Source organism: Takifugu flavidus, chromosome 8 (assembly GCF_003711565.1).
Source record: "Takifugu flavidus isolate HTHZ2018 chromosome 8, ASM371156v2, whole genome shotgun sequence".
NCBI classification, from domain to species: Eukaryota; Metazoa; Chordata; class Actinopteri; order Tetraodontiformes; family Tetraodontidae; genus Takifugu; species Takifugu flavidus.
Window position 1 is genome coordinate 10,334,440 of NC_079527.1, and position 20,232 is coordinate 10,354,671.

Here is a 20,232-nt window from a genome sequence, read left to right on the forward strand (position 1 = left end):
CTGATCTTTTGTTTTTCAGTCAGGTGGGAGTGAGAACATACAGGATCTTCACAGGATCCTGCGCCGACCACATCAAAACAGGACGCGTTTGCTTCCACCTTTGCTTGTGTCTTTCACAAAGATCTATGTGATTTGAGGTCCCTAAGCTCTAAGATATCACCGCATTGGAAGCAACACCACTTTCTTTTTGGCAGAGTCCCACCGACAGCTCATCCCTTGTCCGCTCTTCTTCTCTCCCATTATGTGGTCGTTCTTCCTAACAGACTCCCGCCTCTTTCTCTTTCCTCTCATTCTCTGCTCTAAACCTCACTTTGGAGGTGTGTGTGTGTGTGTGTGTGTGTGTGTGTGTGTGTTGGGGGCTTACACTACTACAGATTTCAACTATTTTCTCTTCACTTATTCAATTCGGCGACTGCAATTCAGACACCTAATTACAAATGGAATCAGATTAGATCTTTACAATAGGCGGAACAACCCGGCTGTATATTCTTACAGATAAAAGGTTACTGCTGTTCAACAACCAAGGACACTCTCCTCCCCCTCCTTCTCCTCTTAGTATATCTTTCAGTGTTGGTTTGACATAGTGGCAATAGTACGTGGGCACACACGCCTACACAAAGAGAGTGGGTGGGGTGGGCAAAACACTCTTAGGCTGTGACATAACTGCAAATGCTTGCATATATATATATATATATACACTCAAATATCCAGGTACATCAACAAACAGGCCCTTTCTCCCTTACATGTGCACACGCGTGCACACACACACTCCACATAATATACCCAACTTGCTGGCACTCTGATACATGCCGCTGGATTGATCCAACTCTTTTATCTGCTAAATAACTTACCATCGATTGAGCGGGGGAAGAAGAAGGTGGAGGAATGCGGAGAGGCGGAGGGAGACATGGATGTGCAGAGAGATTTAAAGCTTACTGATCTCCAGGAGCTGTCCACACTGAAACGAGTCACTGTGTCACCCACCGTTCAGAGGCACGCCCGGACCGCGAGGAGGGTTTGGATTTGCGTCAGTAAACGAATGATTGTAAGTGCAGATCTAATACTTGCCTCCTAAAGCCCGGCAGCACCCTCCCATTATGAGTCTAGACTCTAACAGGTATTATCTATTTCTTATTTGAAGGAGCCCGAGGAAAAGTGATATAATGGCCCTCTCCACACCCTCAGGGGAGCCCCCTCTCCATCCATAGAGGGTTCAGAGGCTAATTGGATATATCACAGTGAAAAACATTTAAAATCCCAAATCAATACCTGCCTCTTTAATGCATTTCCTGAAGAAGTGCTCCTCTCTATTGCTCCCCCCCCCACTCAGACCTTCTCTCCCATACAATTCCTCACCACCTATAGGGGCCAGAGGATGCATGTAGGGGTCAATGAGCTAAAGGCTACAGGGGGGCAAAACAGAGTGAGCCCCACGGGGGTCTTAGAATTGAATGGTGGCTGGTGATGTACATGTGAGGCTTATGGGAAACATCCGTTGAAATAACGCCACGCTCAACACATCTGCCCAACATGTACGCCGAATACAACAACGTAAAAAGTGCAGAACAGCAGCATCGGGCAGAGAATGTTCTATGTATGCACGCTGAAAATCCTGCAAGGGCAGCGGCGATGCTGCATGTACACAGCCATGTTCTTGCGTAATTGTGATCGTAAAGCGCAACGTAAAGTGTACGTGTGTACATTCTGCCTGACGATCCTCTTCTCTGGTTGCTGTTAAATCTGACAGCAAGACAAACATGCACATACGTATAGACCCACACAATCGGTTTTACATCTCATCCAGATGTTCGTGGACCCTTTGGCTGATGTGCTGAACACCCAGGCCCACCATGCCTTTGCTCTTGCACTTTGGGGTGATAAAAAAAAAAAAAGCTTAAGGCATTCAATCTCAAATTAGTTAAAGTCGATGCACAAAATCCCCGTGCTTTGTTCTGAGAAAGGTGTGGGCTCTGGTGCCAGGGTCCATGACAGAAGGCTGATATCTGATCTGCTAAATGAGCCACTTTTTGAGTCATCTTGGATTTTTTTCTCTCTTGTGGCGCATCACGGGCCCGGAATGTTAACATCAGGTTTATTTTGATACCTGAACAACTCTGGAATGCCTTCATTCACACACACACACACACACACACACACACACACACACACACACACACACACACACACACACACACACACACACACACACACACAAAATCATTTTGTCTTTAGATAAAAAAGTGAATCTTTCCATTAATATTTCTGTATTGATCAGTAGTGGGAGGGGTGAAGGTTAAATTACTCTTTGCACGTTGTGTTTGTGCTCACTGTCGGTGATCTAAACACTGACTCGATGCCGGATTCTTCTGTAAACATGCCTTGTGAAATTGTTTGTGTACCTATCTACACAGATTTGCTTATCATGAGAGCTTTTTTGGGGGTGTAACCAGCAGCATTTGGGCCATCATTGTCGCTCCCTTTGACACAGTTCTGTTTCCAGAAAAACAGGATACGCAGATGGTTGTCTGGTGCTTGTTTCCCAAAGGCCGACCATCGATCTGCAGCCATCTCCTTGTCGGCAGCGTTCTCGCACCAGATCAGACATCCGAGGGAGATCTTTGAAAAGTACCGGTGATGTTTCCGTCTGCTGTTCTGTGATCTTCTGTCTGGATTTGTCCAAATGAAACAGAGGTCGTGAACCCATGTCCACTCATTCCTGCTAGGGACATGGAAATGGGTCATCACAAGCACCCTTGCGGTGCACAAACCTGTTACATTCGACACCCTGTTTTCATTGGAGTTCATCCACACGGACACTTACGAATGCTTCTAACCTCCACCAGTCTCCTCATTCCCTCCCCTCCTCTGCCAACTTCCTCCCTTCACTTTCTCCCTCCCCCAACCCACTCCTTCCTTCCTCTGTTTGCTTTTGCTGCCTCACTTCACTTTCAGCGACAATGTCTCACCTTTCTTTGTTGAATTACACCCCTTCACTCCCTTCACGCTGTCCGGTTGAATCTCAAAGTGGCTTCGTGTGTAGGAGAGAATAGGGGAAAAAGTCTTTGTTACGCTGACAAATTATATTTAAAGATCAGCGTATATTTTTCTTTTTGGTATGTGTGTTTTTACTAAATGTTTTTGCTTTTGTGTCACGTGAGCAGAGAAGATCGCGGCTGTCACTGACTGTCTGCAGAGGTTCTCACGGTTTGCTCATGTAGTACAACAGTGGAAAAAGTGGCAAATGTTATTTGTCAAACATGCACATTGGTTGGAGAATAGCATCCCAGCCAGAGTGCGTATAGTGTTTACTCTCTTGCCACAACATGTTTGTGATGTATATACGTTTAAAACTGGTGTAACAAGTGTCTGTGGTTATTGTTTGACTGGTAAAGAGCTCTAAGCTTGTGTGTATGCGTTGGTGTGTGTTCATGAACGTGTGTGTGTGGACACTAGCCCCAAAAGGAGCCGTTGTGTTCTTGTTTGACTTCAACTCTTCAACTCTTTCAGGATGAGTCATTTTCAACTGTCATGACAGAGCCCATCAGCTCACGATGATTCCGATTAGTTTCCCGCAGAGATGACAGGTAGAGCAGGTCTTTAGCGGCAGCAGTGTATGTTCTAATCTGAGTAAGTGGAGTGGAGAATAAGGAAGGTTTTCTCCAAAGAAGAACCATCAAAAATAGACTCAACTTCCCCAAACTCAGTGTCAACCTTTTGCTTTTCTTTTGAGCCTTCAGAGGGTGAAAATAATACTGTTTTTTATTGTGACAATAAGAATCTGAATTCTAAAGGCCAACCATACGATCACGCTACGACAATTAGCCACTGTGGCTGCATTTGTTGTGTACCTGATTTATCATCACACAAGTATCACAGTATCATAACAACACATAAACGTGGACATAGGATCAAAAGATATTACACCCCCAGAGTTCTTCTCCTGTCCATCTCTGTGCCAGTCTGACACACAAATAAACGCGCTCGAAATTGCATTCTCAACTCACAAACTCAATTCGCATTTGCTCCAGCCACCCTCCGCTTCAAATCATCTGCCAGATGCCCCCTCTCCGACTCCCGTTAATCACATTATCTGGGATCCCCAGCACTTAAATCCATAACTGCTGTGTATATTAATCGCAGGGAATCTCGTTATCGTGTCGACATTAATTAAAACCATCTGCCAGGGACAGGCTGGGGCTACGTTGGAAACAAAGAAGTCGCGGGGAAGCGTTGAGCTATGTGTGCCGGAAAACATTTGAAATAATCTTGTCAGGTGTCTGATTGAGATTTTTCTATCGATTCAGAAGCTAATACCCCTCGTACCCAGACAAGACTAAAAGGGATCTGTCGCAAGCTCATGGCTGCAAGTTTTTCCAGGATTTGACAAGTACTTCCTGGTTCAGCATTGCTGGAGTTCATTATAGTCGTATATCCATGTGCCTCTGCTGTCAGGATCCATTACGCATTCGAGGCAGACACACACACATGTAGGCTTTAACCGAGCGAGTCAGTGGACGCAAATGGAATCAGACACTTCCAAATCGCGAAGACGAGAAGCAAAGCTGCCGCTTTTCTACGTTCCAATCCCGAGCTCTCTCTCTGCGCAGGGGGCTGTTTGGCTGCCCGTAAGTGATGGCGCCCGAGAATCCCGTCTCTCGCCGTGAAGCGGGTGCCCTGGAGGAGAGAGGAGGCAAGTGCAGTAGTGAAGTTCAAAACAAGATAATATTGAACTCAGCATTATTCAGAAAATGAAACAGCGCTAAGTTCTGATACGCTGCCTACTGTGCGGTGAGGTATGGCTCCGAGGCAAAGAGGCAGGTGGAGTTTCAGTGGAAAAACAGAAGAAGGGAAACGTGTGTTAGATGGAGGAATAAAGGAACAGAACAATGGACTGTGTATGGCCTCCCACATCCTTCCATCTCTTGTCTTTACCAGCACCTCCCTCACTGGCTCCCTCTGTTCATCTTGAGAGGCTCCCTCTGTTCATCTCTCAAACTTCAAGGCACTTTGGAGGGAAAACATGTCAGTAACTGGGGGCGCAATCCTGGGCGGCCAGTGCTTCCCGCTCAAACAAGCACAACAAATACGCACCATCGTGCGCACCGGGCCTGAGTCTGAATGACAGCCGATCAGGAGTGCCTCGCAGCGCCCTCCTCCTCTCCTCCACGCTCCCTCCTCTCATCTCAGCTTTCATCTGATTTGATCCATTAGCATTCTTTTCCTCCGCGCCGTTCGCGCTACTGTCAAGCTCGGTGGCGCAGCCTCAGTCTGAAGCAGTTGAACTGTCGCCTGGGGGGCCTCACCTTAGAGGGCTGACAGCTGCCTGCATAATCAGAATTGGGGGTAGGTGGGTGGGGGGTGGGGTGTGGGGGTAGGTAGGTGGAGGGTGACTTTACGTTCCCGAGACCAGGTTGGGTTCAAAGATGTGCGTGAGGAATGAAAGTCGGGGGAGAAAATGGATGTGATGGTGGATGTGTAGTGTGGGTGTCTGTGTGTAAAAGAGGAGTAAGTCAGATGGTGGTGGTGGTGGTGGTGGTGGTGGTGGGGGGGGTCAGTGATCATCTGTGAGGAAAAAAAAAGACAGGACATCACACCCTCATTGCAAAACTAACCACAAAAGATAACATTTTTCAGAGTCCCAAACATGAGATCATCTCAAGGGTAACACGCCCAGAAGAAGGAAGACGCTGCACACAAGCACGTCGTTCTTCTCAGGAGAAGCAGCGGAAAACACAGATTCTGCACAATTAAACACTCTATATGTCCTGATGATTTATTTATTTATTTTCTTAATGTGGTTAAAATGCACGGCGAACGCGCAGAGCATGAAAATGAGGTTCCAGGACGCTCTCCTGTCAAATGAATCTACTTCAGGTGGTGCTTCAGCTTGTGCTGTCCTGTCCTTGGCCCCTGACCCTGACACCTGGTTCAGAGCAGGGAAGGGTTCCTGTGCTGGAGGCCTAAAATAGATCTGTCACATTTTACATCCTGGTGCTGCTGTCCCCTCCCCAAGTCCACCCTGACGCAGACAACGGCCCCTCTGTTTGCCAGTGTTTGCTCTGGAGAGCCGTGCACCTCTGCGCTCTGCACAGAACCGCTCTCAAACCTCTCTCTCCATTTCTGCAGAAGCTCATCTCCTCCACTCTCTTTTTTTGCCTGTCTTGGTGTTTCCCCTCTCTTTCGTTTCTCTTCCTCTGCCTGCTTTATTCCCTTTTTTCTTTTCTCGTTTCTCAATTTGTGTGCTCCTTTGCAGCTCTTTCTTCTGCATTACTCTCTCTCCCGTGAGATCAATTTACCTGTGCATGGCCGAATCCTTTCCCTCCGCACGCTTCTGTTATAGTCTTCTCCTTCTCCACTTCTGTCTTCCTGGCCGTCATTCACCAGCTCTTCATCTTCAGCACTGAGCCCTCCTTCGCTCCTGCTAACTTTCTGCCTCCCAACTCATTTCAAATTCAATTAAACCTCGGGAGATTTAACTAACTTTTTAAAGGATCAGGGTATCTCTGTGTCTTCCTCTTTCACTGTAGCTTTATGGGTTCCTCCCACTCATTTTCTTCCTCAACATGAATCCGTGATTCTTCTTTCTATTCTCTACTTTTTCCCATAGAAGCCTTCACTCCCGTGCCCTTCACTTTGCCTCCCTGCAGCTGTCTAAAGGCTCAGACTCTTCCAGGTACATGCTATCCCTGCTCTAGGACAGAAGTAGGACATGGGGCTGTACTTGGAGGGAACAGGACTTATTAAAACTTTAAAGGGAGGGGAGGGAGCTTTTTCCAAAACACATTCTGTGACCACATTTACCACTCTGTTGAGCTGATGATACTCAGTTCCCATCACATTTCAGACTGCTACTGTGGCCGTAGCGGTAAACCTGAGATGCTGTCTGCACGTGACAGAACTAGTGGTGGGATTTTTGTGAGATAAAGACAAGGATAAGACAGTTGTGGCATTGCCTGTTAAAACTGAGAATGACTATTTTCTTCAACATCAAATGAAATATAAAGTTGGGTAAAATGTTAATTTGCAGACATTTGCTTCCATCAACGGTCTTGACAGTCGCACTTTTGAGCTTCTTTCAGTGAAGTTAATCACCAAGATCAGTGCTCAGAAATTTGACCTTATTATGTTTGAAAATCTCCTAAATGTTCTCACAGCGGTGTGGAACACCAATAATGACATGATTGCAACTGGAATGAGTCCAGTCAATAGCTTTTATATTTATTCTCATATAGATTATGTAGTTTAAGTGAAGCACTTTGTCATGAGTCTTTTTGACCTGAAAAATCTGAAACATTAATAAAGAATGAGACATTTATTATTGGGATTAATCTAGACTCATTCTGTCAGTCATGTCCCAGCTTGCGTTGCTGCACGTTAAATCACAGCCACCGGTTTTACCGTCTTCACCTGCGAGAGTCATTAACACACGCTACAATTACAGAACACTGCTCGACAACCACACTTAGCATGTGATGTGTCCTGGTGGGATGTGTGTAGGGGTCTAAGATGCATCTGCAGTGTGTTCAGGTGCTTTTCCTGTTTAAACACAGTTAGAACATCAGCGTCTTGCCCGGTTGCTTGCAAGCATCCAGCATTTAACCAACATTTGACTGCTGTTTAATTCTGTGCCTGATTCCCACTTACACAGGATCATAACCATATCCTATTATTAGCCGGGACCTTAGATGAATGACTCCAGAGGTTACCGTCTCTTCACTAAGGTGGGAGGGCAATGGGCCTGCCTCCAAACTGACACGGTTGTTGGAGCAGCTACTGGATAGCACCGCTGGGATCCATCTCAGAGCAGGCCAAGAGGAGGAGGAGGTTCCCCATCTCTCACAGGCCAGATCCCGCTGCTGCAGAAGATAAGGTCAAAGCATCTGTCACTGCACCCATCACACTTAACACACTTTACAGCGGCTCTCAATGGCCTTACATCACGTCTGTATGGTCATGACTTGATAATGGTCCACGCATGTGTCTGTGTGCTCGCGCCTCACCGGAACACGGCTGAACCAAAGTCCAAGCGCTTCCTTCAAGGACGTTTTTCTGGAGAAGGAGCACAAACGCGCTCCGTTTAGAGGACCTCTCCTCAGCACTGATGTGGCCTCACATGCACAGCCCTGTGACGTGCGCGTTAAAAGCTCCAGACAATGTGAAGGAATCGTAACCGTCTGAGCTGATGCACCTCAGAAATGTGATGATTGAAGGATGTTCCATTCCTATTTTAGAGTACACACCAAGTTACACCTAAAGGGCCTGTTATTGTCCCAATATCCGATCTTGGCAGTGGTCTTAGCATAAGCATAAGTCCATACAAGTTTGGCTGTTTTTACACATGCACCGATGAATAACAAACTAAATCAGATTAAGGGGTACATGCATGAGAGCTGCCATTATCTGAGTGTGGTCTGATCACGTAAACAGGACTTGTGCACTGCGATCTGTAAAATCCTTATTCAGTGAGTCACCTCAGTTATGCTGCATCCAATATTTCATAATGACAGACAGACTATAGCTGATGAGTCCATTTTAATCAACCCAGATCCACCCTAATCATGTGGCTCCTCAAGCCAACCAGGGATCACGTTGTAGCATGTTGCGCACCGTAAAACAGTAATGGCGACTTCCAAACCACCTTGTGGGGAAGTTGAGAACTATTGCGCAACCCAATCTTTGTTTAAATGTTCTAATTAAGTCTGTTCTGGCTTAAAATGCTCCTGCACTATACCACTAATGCCAAAATTAGCGTCTGTTTCTCTCATATCTGTCATTACTGTTCCAGAGCTTGACCTGATGCATGGGTTCTCTTGTGCAATTTTTGATCAGATTAATCAGATAAGGACTGACATGCAGGGCCAAACCGTGTGTGTGAGAGTGTGTGAGGGAGGAGGGAGAGTGAGAGAGGAAGGGTAGTAAAGATAAGAAAGTTTTAATATATCAGAGCAGAAAACACGGATATACTTGACCAAGATCGGAGTTCAAAGGTCGCTGCTGTCATTGGGCATCAAGCCGGAACTTTTGAGGTGAACACTCCAGCACGTCCTTCCTGCAGTAAATGGATAAATTTAAATTCCTGGGTCATGTGAAGCAAAAAAGTGTTTAAAGTTCAAATGGCGACAGTGGTCACATAAATCTTGTCATTAAAGCCCACTTATCCACTGCTTTGGCTTTGGTGGAAGGCCCGTGTCAGCCTGTGTCGACCTCCTAAAGTGTTAAACCGCCAAGTGCAGCGAATGTTAAAGGGACAGCTCGTTTGAGGAGTGGCCGCGGCTTAATGTGAAAAAGTGTATGTGACACCCGCTTGCATATACGCGGGGAACAGACAGCGAGGGGCCTGGTATGAGCAGCCAGGCTCAGGAATGCTGAGCTGTTGCTCCATTTTTTGGATTAAATTCTGCTTAAATGGGTTCTTTAAGGGTTAACTGATACAGCGTAGAGGCCCCGCAGCCCTCAGGCTGGGCACGGGGCCAGCCCCACTCACAGACATGGAGGGTTTGTGCGCGTGTGCACGTTTATGTACGTGTGTCTGTCTATGCCAGGGACAGCCTAGTGACTCAGGGAGTCCAACCCTGCCCCCCCGTCCAAAGATGAGCAAAGTTTTAAAGGGACACGAACAATCGGGGGAGAGGGGGAGTGTTGCAGATGTAGGAGGCGCTGTGGAGCATGTTTCTTCGCTCAAAAGCTCTACGCTGGTCACACTTATATATGTGGAAAGATGTCAGTCGCCTGCCGTGAACTCTGCTGGGAATCCAACCTGAGTAATCTCACACTTCCAGTAAAACTAACCCAAGAGTTTGTTCCTGTACCGTGTTTTTTTCTCTCACTAGTTAAACCCAAAATTACGACCTGGTCCTGAGAGTCACCTGTATGTGCCTGGAAGACCCCGTCAACCTGCGCACACACTTCCACATACAATTACAGAAACTTTGCAATCCTCTCACTGTCCCCTGTTTTCTGCTCACCATTCTTTTGTCTCGTTTCCATATACACACGCGCACACACACATGCACACACACAACCAGCCGTTCGGCCTGCTGAGTCACGTCTAAATGACACGAAGTGCGATTGCAGCTCACACTTACATAACCTCTGTCTCCACATTATCGTTATTACAGCTGCACAGAAGCGCAGGAGAAAACAATTCTTTTAAGTACTCCCCAGCCAGGACTCACCTTCTCAGTGGACCAAATATGTGTGTGTGTGTGTGTGTGTGTGTGTGTGTGTGTGTGTGTGTTATTGTATCAGCTGAGTTTATGCTCATTTGTAGTTTTCTGTACAAGCATCTGAGTGAGTAATGAGAGAGTTAAGTTTCTTCGCTCCACTTTGGACGGAGGGAGTCAACATTCTGGCAGCCCTTTTGTGTGTGTGTGTGTGTGTGTGTATGGGAGAGAGAGAGAGAGAGAGGAAGAGAGAGAGAGCCTACACTTTGGCAGGCTCAAGTTTGTACAGATGGAGTAGCTCTTGTTGGATAAACCACAGAATTCCTCCCACTGTCCAAGTTAGCACTTCATAGGATGAAAAAAACTGCGCGCTCTGCCCTCCGTCCCCCAACCCAACCTTCCATACCTTGACTCCCCTCCCTCCCGCTGCCCTTCGTGAACCCCTCCGATGTCTCACCCTCATCGCCCTTTGCCACACCATTGCATTGCGACTCCCGGGAGGAAAGTAGAGCAGCCCCAGCTAATCGAGCCTAGATGGGCCTGATTTATTTTTTCTATTCCCATCTCTCCACCCCTCTGAGCTTTGACTTATAAACCCTCCATCAAAAACTGTACTTGCAATAATGGCGTGTCTCTGAAATCTAGAGAGGTGATTGTTTTAACAGTCGATCTTCAGCCCTGCCGAGTGACCAGGATCGTGACAAATGTTTTTCACAGAGTAATGACGCATCCCCTGTTTTCCGTTTAACCTCGGCTACCTCTGGACCAGGCCAACTCCTTTACCTCATGTAGATGGTGTCATGGCTCATTCATTATACACAAACGACCCTGTGAAATGTGAAATGATTTTCCCTGATAGCTTCACCAAGGTCTACAACACACCAACTGAGCTCCTCACACCCCCCTCCCCCCAGTATCGAAGTTTTCTGAGTATCCGGAATGAAATAGTTCCGAAACATGAAGCGGCTTCAGCTCTCCATTAATACACACAAAAGTAGGTTTGATCTCACTTGTCTAAGCTAACAGCCTTTTGGGGTAAACTTGTGTCAAGCTGAACAAATGTTTAATGGTGAAGAGTCCGCACACATACGCACACGTACACACACGAATGGACTCCGACACTGCCAAAAATGATTTCAAGGCGATGTTGCACTCATGCTTATCTCAAATGACCCAAGTCCGTGCCAGTAGTGTTTTCACTGAGCTCTAGCATGTGTTTACCAGTGGCAGACTGCCTCCCCATTAAAGCTGCAGTTCCCCTGAGGCTGCAGCACACGTTATTAAGACACAGGATATGGACTCTGACCATGGCGTCCTACCTCTGCCTGTAGCCACATGGTTCCTACCTGTAAACCTTCTTATATATGCCCATTTTTCAGTCTGCTTGGCTGCCTGCCACCCCTCTGCATACCAACCGCTGTTTCCGTGACAGAGTCTGTGGATTCTAACTCTACCTTTGAGCTGCTGATTGACTGAATCTGATGCTAGCACAGAACACTGAGGAGGGGGACCCTGTTTTAATTCATTCAGAGACAAAGTAAAGTGCACAAACAATAGGCGAATTCTTGGAAACAATTATGGTTAATGTAACAAAATGCAAATAAAGTAGTTTAAAGTGTACAGCTTTAGCATTATCTGAACACTAGACCAGAGGGACAGAACATTCAACAACATGCCACAATATGCTATCTGGGAAGTGTTGCTGGATGAGACACTAAAGAAGTATATTGCACTCATAATGAATGCAGTTAAAGAAATCCCCCACCCAGCCTGGGTGCTTTTTCTGGCTCCCCCACCCGCCATCCTCACTACCCCGAGGCCAAAGCTCCCCAGCTTTCCAGAATGGAGTCATTAGCCGGGTGCTAATGGCTTCAGACTTTCTAATTGAATGGGAACTCATTGATCTGTAGGTAGAGAGAAATGGTTCTTTTCATTGCCTCAGTTTGAGCCTGCACAGCATTTGTCTCCATTCAAAATTAAAGGCCACGCATGCCGAAGATAAGGTGGAATTTGGGCACGCTCACATATGGAAGTCCGGCATTTAGATCCAGGCGCGGATACAGTACACACGTGCACAACATCCGCGCACAAACGCAGAACTGGCTGCTCGGCTACGTGTAGCCTCAAGGGCTCCCATTGTGAGACAAGCGCACTTTTATCTGTGTTCACTCCTGGTGGGAGACAGCGCTCCTCACATCTTTTTAAACACTGCAACAACAACAAGGGGTTGCCTGGGGCAACGGGGGTCAGGGAGGCGGCTTAGTAGAGATGTCAAGCATGTAGTCATCTCTGCATGTCGGAGGCTGAAGTGCATGAGCTGAAACAGCAACGTAAGAAGTTCTCCAACAGTTTATCCTGCACATTGATTATCTGCTGTTGGTCGTATGTGTTTGTGTGTGTGCGTGTGAAGGCTAAGTGTGCGTTCTCAGATATATTTCCTCTGTTTAAACGGTTCATACACACATGTCAATAACTCAAAAGGGTTGTCAACTGAGGGTTGTTCTTGAATTTGCTTTCCTGCCACGGTTTAAGCGATAATATTAATGTTTTCTATTACCAAAGTCCCAAATGAGAAGCGCATTAGTCACTCATCATTATTTCAGAAGGTTGCACAATAACGGATTTATCTGTTTTATGGCTGTTATTTTTGGACCATTCGTTCCTGAGCTCCGGTTTGCTGCACTGCTGTTTGTTTAATATAACCTGTGGCTTTTAATTCACATCTCACATGTCACATTTTCACAACCACATGTAGGTGGGAGATTGGTGACTGTGTGTGTGTGTGTGTGTGTGTGTGTGTGTGTGTGTGTGTGTATGTGTGTGTGTCTGTGTGTGTGTGTAAAAGAGGCAAATGTCTGGATCTGGTTATCAAGCTGGAATTCACTGTAAAAATTACAACTTTTTCTTTTCTCTTTCCCAACCCTTTACCCTCAAACCACACATCATATACTGTAAACTCTCTCTCTCTCATGCACACACACGCGCACACACTAACATAATTATACCACTCCATTGTTTCTCCACAGGGGTTTGTCTTGTTCCATGTAGAGAACTTTCCTGCGGAAACAACAACCTTGAAACCTAAAATTGTCACCGAACACCAGCAAAATTGACATTTTATTGAAGACAAAGTTATCTATCTATCTATTTAATTCTTCGACCGAGCTGCTGCTCCTGCCAAACGTCAAAGGCCTGTGTCAAGTTTAAAGACACCTATTATGAGTTGAATGACATCATGTCTGGGAGGGACCTATAATAACATATCTGTCTCTTTTTGCAGATTATCTCGAGATAAGTACTGTGTGTGTGTGTGTGAGAGAGAGAGAGAGAGAGAAAGAGAGAGAGCGAGAGAGGGAGACATTGTCCATATAGCGTCCTATTAAACGATGACGGTGCGCATGCTTCTCTGTTGTCTTGCAGGACTGTGTCACAGTGGTGGATTCACTGACAGTTTGTAATTATGCACAATGCGGATTTGCAGATGAATTAGATACTTCACATCCATGGTTCCCAATCACCAGACGGTGGGCGGGGCCGAACAAGCTGTGAAATCTAATGACGTGCAAAGGCAGGGACCAAAAGGCCCGACTGCATTAAGCAATTGTGCTGTTTATCTTACTGGAAATATAAAATCACATTAAACATCGCAACAGAGTTTGCATTCATTTCGAAGTGAAATGCCGAACAAATCGATTTCACTTTATTAAAAATGTCAATTAATGGCTTTGAGGCTTAAGTGATGAATTCTGAATTTATAAGCAAGTGCTGCCATTAGCCAAACTACTTACAGAAAACTCATCCCAGGAGCCGCAGACCAAATGGGCATCAGAGGAAAACAGATGCATTTTCATGCATTAGGAACATTACTGCTTTCTCTCTGAATGTAAATTTAAAGACCAAAAAGAAATGCAACAAAGGCTGACAGAAGCTTGGAAAAGTGAAAGAGATCACGTCGGCAGGTAAAGGCGGCGGTGCCATCGGTGGAAACAGTCGTCCAAGAGTTCACTGGTAATGATATCAGGATTGTATTTACTGTATAAACTCTAAGTTAATAAATAACCCAAGAGAGAATAAAAACTTTATGACACAGGTCATTAATGTCTTTGAGGACAAACTCAGCATCCATCAAGTTTTAAAGTTTTTTTTTATGTAAGGACAACACGTGTTTCTACAGACTTTAACACCGAATCAGTTCATTTATTTTTACCTGGTGGGATTTTAAAAAAATGTTGATTGGGGCCTTTGGCAGCAGCTTCTGATAAACAAGGTCTGCAGACTGGCTTTCACGCTAACTTGTTCAATAATGCTGCTAATGCTGAGTTTAGGGCCTGGACATCAATCGGCATATTGAGGAAGTGGTTATAGTTTGGGTTCGTTGCCCAACTCTTATAAACCAGAATGGCACCAAAAATGGACACAACATTGTTTAATGTTGTGGCAGCTGAAGTCATTCCAAGTGATAATGTGTCATTAGAAGCCGTCCTTTAGTCTCTCAGAAGTGTGGGGACTAAAATTTGGTTAATGAGAACCCCTCTTTTCTGTCAGCGTGGATTATTGGGGGGGGGCTAAATCATCTGTGAAAAACATCTTGAGAGGTTTCTCTGTGGCCAGCTCTCACCTATGCCAACAGCGGGCATCTGGTAGCCATTTTGTGCCAGCAGCAGAGCCAGAGTTTCCAGAGAGGTAAACCACAGCAGGAGAAGGTAGAGAAGCAGCCCACCCAGAGAAGGAGAGGCGAGAAAACTCCCATTAAAAAGATGTGAAGTCAAACGAGAGCAAAGTGGATCTTGTTGTGGATGTCGGTGTGATCACAGCTGCAGTCGTGCTGTTTCCTCCTGCAGTCTCTCTATCACCACGAGCACCGGTCTGCCATTCACGGGTGCCTTTATGCTCCCGTTGGAGCCTGTACGTGTGTGCGAGCGCCACATTTCACAATCTATTCCCACCATCCAAAGTCCACCATCCATAATTTCTCTGGACTTTGCCAGGCTGGTTAAACTGGGAGATAAAGAGAACAGTTTAACTGTTCTGACACCTTCGTATTTGTGTAACAAACTCATAATCTAGGAATCCTCCGTGCCATTACTGTCGATATACAATGCGTTAGCGCTTCAACATTACTTTCCCCAAGGTCTGAGAAAACGAGCCGCGACGAGCTGCTAAATGTGCAGCGGCGCTTAGCGACGGCTAGCGAGACAGAGCTGGAAATATGCCCATCACTTTGGTTTTCGGGGAGAGTTTACTTTTGAGGTCTCAAGTACTGTTTGTGAGTGGTTTAGCAGAAAGTGTTGGATTATAATGAGTATTGTCTCAATTTCATGTAGATTTGATAGAGTGAGTAAAATAAAAGGCCATAAAGCAACATTTTATGAACTCTTATAAGACTTTTCCACTGATTTGATGAGCGGTAATGTTGAAATTATAAGCAGAACATTAGTTTTCACGGTTGCCAGTGGTTTAACCTTGATTTTATGTTACAGAATGGAAATGAAATCGACTGTTATAAAGAACAACCACAGTGTTGCCTTGGCCTGCACGTGACATCCTCTCAGAGGTGGGTCAAAGTCTGGAAAAGTAAGGAAGTCTGCAACAAGACAGAAACACGAGATGCAGTTTCTAAAAGACAAAGAGAGAGGGGGGGGGGCAGAGGAGATGAGGAGGAAAAAGAGAAAATGAGATAAACAGACAGATGGAGAGCGAGCAGAGGTGAGCGGCAGTGCCGGTCTGGCTCAGGGCCTTGCCTCTGCTCTGGAGTCTCTCTCTCTCTCTCTCTCTCTCTCTCTCCTCTCTCTCTCTCTCTCTCCTCTCTCTCTCTCTCTCGCTCTCTGCAGTGACATGTGGTTTCACGGCCATTACCACACCGCGTTATGGCGCTGTGTCCCATAACGGCAGGCATCCATATGTACTCTGCTCTCTCTTGGCTGCACTTAAGGTACAGCCTGAAATGGTTCCGCCTGGGTCAGAGAACGACAACGCTAACGGCCTGAGAGCGAGACGATGACAACACCCGACTGAGATCACTGAGAACGGCTCCACTGTTGGGAGGCGTTGGAGTCAACGATCGTCCCCGATGTTTCCGATTAGTCACTTCTGAAATTCTTATCTTGCAAAGGTCGCAGGCTGAGCGCTGTATATTAAACAGCAATAAATTTCAGCCTCTCGTCAAATCATCTTCAAATGAAAAACAGAAATGCTTTGTTCAGGAGTCAAGTCACAATTCTTTTGCTTATCTCCTTTCTTCTCCTCTCCACTGTGTGTGTCTCTTGCTCCCCATGCTTGCATGTGTGTGTGTGTGTGTGTGTGTGTGTGTGTGTGTGTGTGTGTGTGTGTGTGTGTTCGTTCAGGGCTGAGGAACAGAAGGTCTCTGCAGGGCTTGCCTGTGTGGGTGGACTTCAGGATTTACCGTGCAAATAACCGAAAAAGCCAAGGGCATTGTCGGGATACAAAGTCATGCATTCTGCGGCAGCCTGCTCCCGTAACCGTGCCTTTAATGTAAACATTCGAAGGACTCCGTGTTTTTGGGGTAATTCCTGTGTGTTTTTTTTGCATGTGGCAGTCACCGCCCATGGATCCAGATTTCACTCATATGTTAAAACGAAAGAGCAGTCGGTCGCCGCAGCCTCGTGTAAAATCGCCTGTGTGGGTGTAGAAAAAAAAGAATCTACTTATCTGTCTCGGCTCAGATGAATATTTTGTCCGTGTAGAGTGGTTGACAATAAGCCCTCACACACACACACACACAGAGGGAGAGATGGAGAGAGAGAGAGTACTGTAGATTGTGTCCTTAGGTCCGATACTTAGACAGTAGCTATTGAAGCACTCTGCTACACAGCGCGAGCTCCAGCCAGATAAGTGGAAGACAAAGACACTATTATATTGTCACACGGGGCCCAGAGTCATTACAACTCAACACAATGCCATTATGTTGCATACTGCTGTGGCCGTGAGCCTGGAGAGGCTCTGGTTACACAGCCGCACAAGTCTGGTGACACTGTTTAAGTCCAGATTATCTGTCACTGACACGCTGTGATTTATGGGGTGTTTTCTTTTTTTCCTTCAAAAGTGTGGCTGCGAGTCTCTGACTGGGAATCCACATTTTGGGCACGTTAACATTGGAGAACAGACAATCTAGTTTGGCCATGGCTGGCTTTTTTCTTTGCCCCTCTGGCACGTTCACACATTAAGAAAAAAGTACAGGTCTGAGAGAGCTCAACAACTTCAAACATGCACGTCTTCTTTTAAAAAGAAAAAAGTTCTAGAAATATAATATGTAATGACAACTCTCTTCTCAGGGCGTTTGTGGTGCGTGTTAGCATATGATGGTAGTGCCACCATGCCTCAACAGATCTGTGCACAGATAAAACGACTTCATCTGTGTTGTAATTGGGTTGAAAAATATAGATTTTTACTGGAAATGCTATGATGACAGCCGGTATTAGATCTGTTGCAACAGGAAGCAAATACTTAGCTGTCATGCTAATAAAAGGTGTTAAACCTATAATGTCAGATCCTGAATATAGATTTGATGTGACGTGATTCAAAGCTAAATGTGCTCCTGGATATGAGCTGAGGGGAAATAGAGGCAGCGTAGTGGTGGTGATCAGAGCCCGGCAAAGTGGCCCATGATGGGGGGGACTATAAATAGACTCACTTGGACACTCATCTTGGCTGCTGCCCCGTCCTCCTGCACCACCCTCCGCTCTGCTGTCCCACACCTCCATCCTCCTCCCCGTCCTTCCCCAATTCCACCTCCTCTCTCCATCCCGCCGTTGTTCCCATCCAGCACCTGCTCCGACACCTCCGCTGCCAACTGGCTGATGTCATGCTTCAGGACGGGGCACACCTCCATCCTCCAGTGTAATTTTGCCCTATTGAACAGCAAAGGGCATTTCTTCTGAATAATTACCCTGACACATCACAGCTCTTCTGAGACCAGGTTTCATTCCGCAACTCTAAAAAGTTCAAACATTTGTGATTTTGACACTTTGGCATTGTCTTTAGATGGTGACATGAGGAACAACAAGCTAGGAGGCAACATGTTCGAAATAGGGAAATTTAGCTCTGGACCCAAAACCACAAGAGCACCCCTGGAACTGATATGTTAAATCTGCAGAACAGTTCTGCCATGGACTGAATAGCTGAGCATGATTGCTTCAACAATACTCACAGCGTTTCCAGCTGCTAGAACCATCAAACTGGGAACCTCCTGCGTTTAGCCTCTCGTGGAAACGCATTGTTGAGTATGTAGATGTACTGGGAAGGAAAACCAACAGTTTGACTTTTCAAAGAACGTAAATGTGACCTGTGAGTCAATAAACTGGTTTCACTTTGCTAAGAGGATGATTAGCGGTTGAGTTAAGGTTCCATTTCTGCATTTATTAAACCCACAGTGGTGAGTTGACGCTGCATCTTTCCATGTCACGTTCCCACTGCAGGGTGTCCACTTTGTCTCACCCTGACCTGGCGTCCAGTAGCCCTGCAGTAGTTCAGATTTCAGCTCCTTCAGCCTGACCCCTCATTAGTTTTGTCACTGACCCGTGACTCTGTTATTGCCACACTGGGGCCTTTATACCCTTTATAGACCTTGCATACCAACTGTCTGCATCCACTTCCTGTCTGCAGCATCTCTGCTTCCTGCGCTGTTAAACACTGAAGTTCCCTCACTGAGGAACTCAACACAAGGCGCTCTCCATTGTAATCTGTCGGGGGGGATTAGGCTGGAGACAGCTCGGCGTGGCCTCTGTGTACCTGCCCGTGGAAAAGCACCGGACAGAAGTGCAGGCTTTTGAGAAAAGTGCACGCCACACTCAGCCAATGTTCCCTCCTCCATGTTTATGCAAACTTTTCCATCTCCTGCCACCTCTCAAGAATCTGTCCGACTTTTTGTACAGTTCTGTTATTATTCAGAATGTCCTGATCCAGATGTTTGCAGAAACAAATGGGGATGGGGGTTTCAATTTGGCGTCACACATCCTGACCGGACATACATGCATGTACCACGTACTCATAACGGGTTTGCCAGAGCCGTCTGTGTGTCTGTGTGTGTGTGTGAGAGAGTTTTTTTACCTTCTTCAGGAACAGTTTCGATCGTGCACATCCTTTCTTTGCCTTTTCTTTTTTGGAGCACTTCATTTCTGTTTATATGTTTTCCAGCTGTGAGGTCATGCAGGCCAAATCATCACGCGCCCTGATGTAATTAATGTATTTATAAGCCAGCAGGGGAGGAGCAGAGTTAAAGACAGCGAGCGCCGAGCAGAATAAGTGGAGGCCCTCGAGCTGGTGGAGCCACTGAGGCATCCGCGTCTGTAGGCTACCAGTAAAAGATGTTGACCCCCTCATTATGGCCCATTTAAAGGATCAAGAGTTCCTTAAACAGCTTGTCTACATTTCTTAGCATGACTGTTGCATGCAGTCATGAGGTCGCTGCCTGGAACCGTGTCTGTCTGGTTGAATCTGGAGCCACTTCCATCCTCCTGTCACCCTCACACGACTGTGACGAGCACTTGCGACATCGATTGCGGCTGCGGCTGCGGCTTTGGTGCGGGAGGAGGAACTGTGAATCACAGCACTCCATCCTCTCCCGCCATCTTCCCCTGCTCGCCTCTTTTATCTGTCTCCCTCCATCTCGTGAGGATCCGCATATGTGCATTAAATTGCGGCGAGGCACGGTTTGACATTCCTGCAGAAACCACAGACATGGCCGTTCACCCACCCCGCCCTAATAGGCCCTCGCATGGCGACTGGCTCGGGCACACACGCATACGTCCGCGCACGCACATCGCCAAGGCCTTGTTTATTTGAGGGAAGTGAAAGGAAGCCTTCCTCATCAGCTTTCATGTAATAGACCTATGGAGACGTGGGTGTGTGCATGTCTGCGTATGTGTGTGCGTGGGTGTTTCTGCATGTTAACTTGAGATTTCACTTGCACTGTGGGGACCAGCCATTATTTTACAGCTAATTTTTTTGGTCTCTGCACTTTATTATTACATTTCATGGTCAAGACTTGAGTTTCAGTGGAAGGTAAAGTGGAGGTCACGTTTAGGGTTAAGAAAACATGTAAGGGCCCACA

The 20,232-nt window shown here is 46.3% G+C and overlaps 1 protein-coding gene across 10 annotated transcripts in view; it reads right to left on the reverse strand.

The window, feature by feature from the left end:
- Positions 1-3,736: 3,736 nt before the first annotated feature.
- mafba (MAF bZIP transcription factor Ba) overlaps positions 3,737-20,232 on the reverse strand; it is a 49,390-nt gene continuing 32,894 nt past the window's right edge. Inside the window, exons 1-8 of one of the 10 annotated variants that reach the window (XR_008951602.1) lie at positions 19,230-19,490; positions 18,331-18,416; positions 17,815-18,031; positions 8,965-9,049; positions 7,937-8,049; positions 7,707-7,856; positions 5,092-5,488; positions 3,737-5,005 (exon numbers count right to left, since the gene is read on the reverse strand). The gene's annotated coding sequence lies outside the window, so the exon portion shown is untranslated. The other 9 variants (XR_008951599.1, XR_008951603.1, XR_008951601.1 and 6 more) reach the window with 9 other exon arrangements.